Source organism: Oncorhynchus keta, unplaced genomic scaffold (assembly GCF_023373465.1).
Source record: "Oncorhynchus keta strain PuntledgeMale-10-30-2019 unplaced genomic scaffold, Oket_V2 Un_contig_26548_pilon_pilon, whole genome shotgun sequence".
Taxonomy (NCBI): Eukaryota; Metazoa; Chordata; class Actinopteri; order Salmoniformes; family Salmonidae; genus Oncorhynchus; species Oncorhynchus keta.
Window position 1 is genome coordinate 43,916 of NW_026285032.1, and position 6,000 is coordinate 49,915.

Genomic DNA, 6,000 nt, shown 5'->3' on the forward strand with positions numbered 1-6,000 from the left:
TAGTCCACACCATGTGTTTGGAGAGTGAAGATTACAGTTTAAATGTGGTGCTCTGTCCAGCATTTTGGATTTGAGATATATTGTTTCATATTAGGAGACAGTACAGAATGTCACCTTTATTTGAGGGAATTCATACACATATTTTACCGTTTAGATATGAATAGTGAATAATGATGAATAACAAAGTTATAGAGGCACAAATAGCAGTATAAATTGTAAGCCTCTGTTATTGGTAATGGTGAGAGGTTAGCATGTTTTGTTGTAGTCTGTTATTGGTAATGGTGAGAGGTTAGCATGTTTGTTGTAGTCTCTGTTATTGGTAATGGTGAGAGGTTAGCATGTTTTGTTGTAGTTGTTACCACCAAATGGTGAGAGGTTAGCATGTTTTGTTGTAGTCTTGTTATTGTAATGGTGAGAGGTTAGTATGTTTTGTTGTAGCCTCTGTTATTGGTAATGGTGAGAGGTTAGTATGTTTTGTTGTAGCTCTGTTATTGGTAATGGTGAGAGGTTAGCATGTTTTGTTGTAGTCTGTTATTGGTAATGGTGAGAGGTTAGTATGTTTTGTTGTAGCCTCTGTTATTGGTAATGGTGAGAGGTTAGTATGTTTTGTTGTCGTCTGTTATTGGTAATGGTGAGAGGTTGGCATGTTTTGTTGTAGTCTGTTATTGGTAATGGTGAGAGGTTAGTATGTTTTGTTGTAGTCTCTGTTATTGGTAATGGTGAGAGGTTAGTATGTTTTGTTGTAGTCTCTGTTATTGGTAATGGTGAGAGGTTAGTATGTTTTGTTGTAGTCTGTTATTGGTAATGGTGAGAGGTTAGTATGTTTTGTTGTAGTCTGTTATTGGTAATGGTGAGAGGTTAGTATGTTTTGTTGTAGTCTGTTATTGGTAATGGTGAGAGGTTAGCATGTTTTGTTGTAGCCTCTGTTATTGGTAATGGTGAGAGGTTAGCATGTTTTGTTGTAGCCTCTGTTATTGGTAATGGTGAGAGGTTAGCATGTTTTGTTGTAGCCTCTGTTATTGGTAATGGTGAGAGGTTAGTATGTTTTGTTGTAGTCTGTTATTGGTAATGGTGAGAGGTTAGTATGTTTTGTTGTAGTCTCTGTTATTGGTAATGGTGAGAGGTTAGTATGTTTTGTTGTAGTCTGTTATTGGTAATGGTGAGAGGTTAGTATGTTTTGTTGTAGCCTCTGTTATTGGTAATGGTGAGAGGTTAGTATGTTTTGTTGTAGTCTCTGTTATTGGTAATGGTGAGAGGTTAGCATGTTTTGTTGTAGCCTCTGTTATTGGTAATGGTGAGAGGTTAGCATGTTTTGTTGTAGCCTCTGTTATTGGTAATGGTGAGAGGTTAGCATGTTTTGTTGTAGCCTCTGTTATTGGTAATGGTGAGAGGTTAGCATGTTTTGTTGTAGCCTCTGTTATTGGTAATGGTGAGAGGTTAGTATGTTTTGTTGTAGTCTGTTATTGGTAATGGTGAGAGGTTAGCATGTTTTGTTGTATCCTCTGTTATTGGTAATGGTGAGAGGTTAGTAGCATGTTTTGTTGTAGTCTCTGTTATTGGTAATGGTGAGAGGTTAGTATGTTTTGTTGTAACCTCTGTTATTGGTAATGGTGAGAGGTTAGCATGTTTTGTTGTAGTCTCTGTTATTGGTAATGGTGAGAGGTTAGCATGTTTTGTTGTAGCCTCTGTTATTGGTAATGGTGAGAGGTTAGTATGTTTTGTTGTAGCCTCTGTTATTGGTAATGGTGAGAGGTTAGCATGTTTTGTTGTATCCTCTGTTATTGGTAATGGTGAGAGGTTAGTATGTTTTGTTGTAGCCTCTGTTATTGGTAATGGTGAGAGGTTAGCATGTTTTGTTGTATCCTCTGTTATTGGTAATGGTGAGAGGTTAGTATGTTTTGTTGTAGTCTCTGTTATTGGTAATGGTGAGAGGTTAGTATGTTTTGTTGTAGCCTCTGTTATTGGTAATGGTGAGAGGTTAGTATGTTTTGTTGTAGCCTCTGTTATTGGTAATGGTGAGAGGTTAGCATGTTTTGTTGTAGTCTCTGTTATTGGTAATGGTGAGAGGTTAGTATGTTTTGTTGTAGCCTCTGTTATTGGTAATGGTGAGAGGTTAGTGTGTTTTGTTGTAGTCTCTGTTATTGGTAATGGTGAGAGGTTAGTGTGTTTTGTTGTAGCCTCTGTTATTGGTAATGGTGAGAGGTTAGTATGTTTTGTTGTAGTCTCTGTTATTGGTAATGGTGAGAGGTTAGCATGTTTTGTTGTAGCCTCTGTTATTGGTAATGGTGAGAGGTTAGCATGTTTTGTTGTAGCCTCTGTTATTGGTAATGGTGAGAGGTTAGTATGTTTTGTTGTAGTCTCTGTTATTGGTAATGGTGAGAGGTTAGCATGTTTTGTTGTAGCCTCTGTTATTGGTAATGGTGAGAGGTTAGCATGTTTTGTTGTAGCCTCTGTTATTGGTAATGGTGAGAGGTTAGCATGTTTTGTTGTAGCCTCTGTTATTGGTAATGGTGAGAGGTTAGTATGTTTTGTTGTAGTCTGTTATTGGTAATGGTGAGAGGTTAGTATGTTTTGTTGTAGTCTCTGTTATTGGTAATGGTGAGAGGTTAGTATGTTTTGTTGTAGCCTCTGTTATTGGTAATGGTGAGAGGTTAGTATGTTTTGTTGTAGTCTCTGTTATTGGTAATGGTGAGAGGTTAGTATGTTTTGTTGTAGCCTCTGTTATTGGTAATGGTGAGAGGTTTATGTTTTGTTGTAGTCTCTGTTATTGGTAATGGTGAGAGGTTAGTATGTTTTGTTGTAGTCTCTGTTATTGGTAATGGTGAGAGGTTAGTATGTTTTGTTGTAGTCTGTTATTGGTAATGGTGAGAGGTTAGTATGTTTTGTTGTAGCCTCTGTTATTGGTAATGGTGAGAGGTTAGTATGTTTTGTTGTAGCCTCTGTTATTGGTAATGGTGAGAGGTTAGTATGTTTTGTTGTAGTCTCTGTTATTGGTAATGGTGAGAGGTTAGTATGTTTTGTTGTAGCCTCTGTTATTGGTAATGGTGAGAGGTTAGTATGTTTTGTTGTAGTCTGTTATTGGTAATGGTGAGAGGTTAGTATGTTTTGTTGTAGTCCTCTGTTATTGGTAATGGTGAGAGGTTAGCATGTTTTGTTGTAGCCTCTGTTATTGGTAATGGTGAGAGGTTAGTATGTTTTGTTGTAGTCTCTGTTATTGGTAATGGTGAGAGGTTAGTATGTTTTGTTGTAGCCTCTGTTATTGGTAATGGTGAGAGGTTAGTATGTTTTGTTGTAGTCTCTGTTATTGGTAATGGTGAGAGGTTAGTATGTTTTGTTGTAGCCTCTGTTATTGGTAATGGTGAGAGGTTAGTATGTTTTGTTGTAGTCTCTGTTATTGGTAATGGTGAGAGGTTAGTATGTTTTGTTGTAGTCTCTGTTATTGGTAATGGTGAGAGGTTAGCATGTTTTGTTGTAGCCTCTGTTATTGGTAATGGTGAGAGGTTAGTATGTTTTGTTGTAGTCTGTTATTGGTAATGGTGAGAGGTTAGTATGTTTTGTTGTAGCCTCTGTTATTGGTAATGGTGAGAGGTTAGTATGTTTTGTTGTAGCCTCTGTTATTGGTAATGGTGAGAGGTTAGTATGTTTTGTTGTAGCCTCTGTTATTGGTAATGGTGAGAGGTTAGTATGTTTTGTTGTAGCCTCTGTTATTGGTAATGGTGAGAGGTTAGTATGTTTTGTTGTAGTCTCTGTTATTGGTAATGGTGAGAGGTTAGTATGTTTTGTTGTAGCCTCTGTTATTGGTAATGGTGAGAGGTTAGTATGTTTTGTTGTAGTCTCTGTTATTGGTAATGGTGAGAGGTTAGTATGTTTTGTTGTAGCCTCTGTTATTGGTAATGGTGACAGGTTAGTATGTTTTGTTGTAGTCTCTGTTATCGGTAAATTGCTAAATCTGATACCTCACTGTCTAAATAGATATGGTGTGGACTGTATACTCAATACAATCTAAATCTGATACCTCACTGTCTAAATAGATATGGTGTGGACTGTATACTCAATACAATCTAAATCTGATACCTCACTGTCTAAATAGATATGGTGTGGACTGTATACTCAATACAATCTAAATCTGATACCTCACTGTCTAAATAGATATGGTGTGGACTGTATACTCAATACAATCTAAATCTGATACCTCACTGTCTAAATAGATATGGTGTGGACTGTATACTCAATACAATCTAAATCTGATTCCTCACTGTCTGTCTTCTGACTGATACTGCTTTTAAACTGGTCTGGTCAGTCTACTATAATATTTGTACTATACATGTTTCTATCCTCAGGTAATGATTTGATCATTTGTCATTTTAATGATGATACACTATTTTATGAATAGATATGGAAGGTTTCAGGACACAGATATATCTGAATATGTTGAAAAAATATACTGCCACTATTTTCACCACCAAAGAATATCAGTGTGGTTTTAATATGATTTGACTCTTTGCAGGCTGTCAGGCTGTCTAGTCACAGAGGAAGGCTGTGCTTCTCTGGTCTCAGCTCTGAGGTCAAACCCTCACACCTGAGAGAGCTGGACCTGAGCTACAATCACCCAGGAGACTCAGGAGTCAGACTGCTCTCTGCTGGACTGGAGGATCCACACTGCAGACTGGAGAAACTCAAGTATGTAGAGGGTTTATGTCAATGTTCATGTCCAGACATGTTGGACTTATCAGGCTGGTTAAGAAAAACATTCTGACCACCACTTGGACAAAGTTATATGCTGACTGTGTGTGTGTGTGTGTGTCCTGTGTTTGTGTGTGTGTGTGTGTGTTGTGTGTTTGTGTGTGTGTGTGTGTGTGTGTGTGTGTGTGTGTGTGTGTGTTGTGTGTGTGTGTGTGTGTGTGTGTTCAGTGTGTGCGTGTGTTTGTGTGTGTGTGTGTGTTCAGTGTTTGTGTGTGTGTGTGTGTGTGTGTGTGTGTGTGTGTGTGTGTTGTGTGTGTGTGTGTGTGTGTGTGTGTGTGTGTGTGTGTGTGTGTGTGTGTGTGTGTGTGTGTGTGTGTGTGTGTGTGTGTGTGTGTGTGTGTTCAGGTGTATTCCTCAATGACTGTCTGTTCTTCTGCTTACCGCTACAGTGTGGAACATGGTGGAAGAACAGAATGAAACCTGGGCTTAGAAAATGTGAGTGTTGACTGATGTGAAGAATATGACTAAGAATAAGTCTTAATTCAAGTTAAGTTAAAGTCAAAGACCAACATCATTACTGACTTGGTCATATTAAATATCAGCTGTAGTTCTACAGAAGCAGAAATCAGGGAGTGTGTGTGTGTGTGTGTAATTAATGTGAATAAGTGTGTTTTATATTACCATACAGTATAACATATGATCATTCAACAAGTCTCAAGTTACCTTAACTTCTCCTTTTGATACCTAGAAACATCTACATTAAATGAATTAGTGAAAAGTGAGTTAACATTCTAATGTGAATGATGATGATTTCTAATATTGTGTCTGGTTTCATCCATCAGATGTCTGTGATCTCACACTGGACCCAAACACAGTAAACAGACTCCTCTCTCTGTCTGAGGAGAACAGAAAGGTGACACGTAGGAGAGAGAAGCAGCCGTATCCTGATCACCCAGAGAGATTTGAGGACTGTGGACAGGTGCTGTGTAGAGAGGGTCTGACTGGGCGCTGTTACTGGGAGGCAGAGTGGAGTGGGGGGGGGGCTGATATAGCAGTGACATATAAAGGAATCAGCAGGAGAGGAAGGCGTGGCTGTGGGCTTGGACACAATGACAAGTCCTGGTGTCTGAACTGCTTTGACAACAGTTACTCTGCCAGTCACAATAATAATCACACTAACATAGACGTCCGCCCCTCCAGCTCCCACAGAGTAGGAGTGTATCTGGACTGGCCAGCCGGCACTCTGTCCTTCTATAGAGCCTCCTCTGACACACTGACCCACCTGATCACATTCACCTCCACATTCACTGAGCCCCT

The 6,000-nt window shown here is 38.8% G+C and overlaps 2 long non-coding RNA genes across 3 annotated transcripts; both read left to right on the top strand.

Annotated features, from left to right (window-relative positions):
* Positions 1 to 483: 483 nt before the first annotated feature.
* LOC127922646 (uncharacterized) lies at positions 484 to 4,265 on the top strand. 2 transcript variants are annotated; one of them, XR_008111821.1, is made up of 6 exons: positions 484 to 550; positions 772 to 1,436; positions 2,203 to 2,247; positions 2,293 to 2,740; positions 2,829 to 3,094; positions 3,186 to 4,265. It is a non-coding gene; the product is annotated as an uncharacterized LOC127922646 (long non-coding RNA). The 2 variants fall into 2 exon arrangements; XR_008111822.1 differs by having other exon boundaries at positions 492 to 595.
* A 125-nt stretch (positions 4,266 to 4,390) lies between these two features.
* On the top strand, positions 4,391 to 5,994 carry LOC127922647 (uncharacterized). Its single transcript, XR_008111823.1, has 3 exons — positions 4,391 to 4,680; positions 5,133 to 5,178; positions 5,526 to 5,994. It is a non-coding gene; the product is annotated as an uncharacterized LOC127922647 (long non-coding RNA).
* Positions 5,995 to 6,000: the final 6 nt, after the last annotated feature.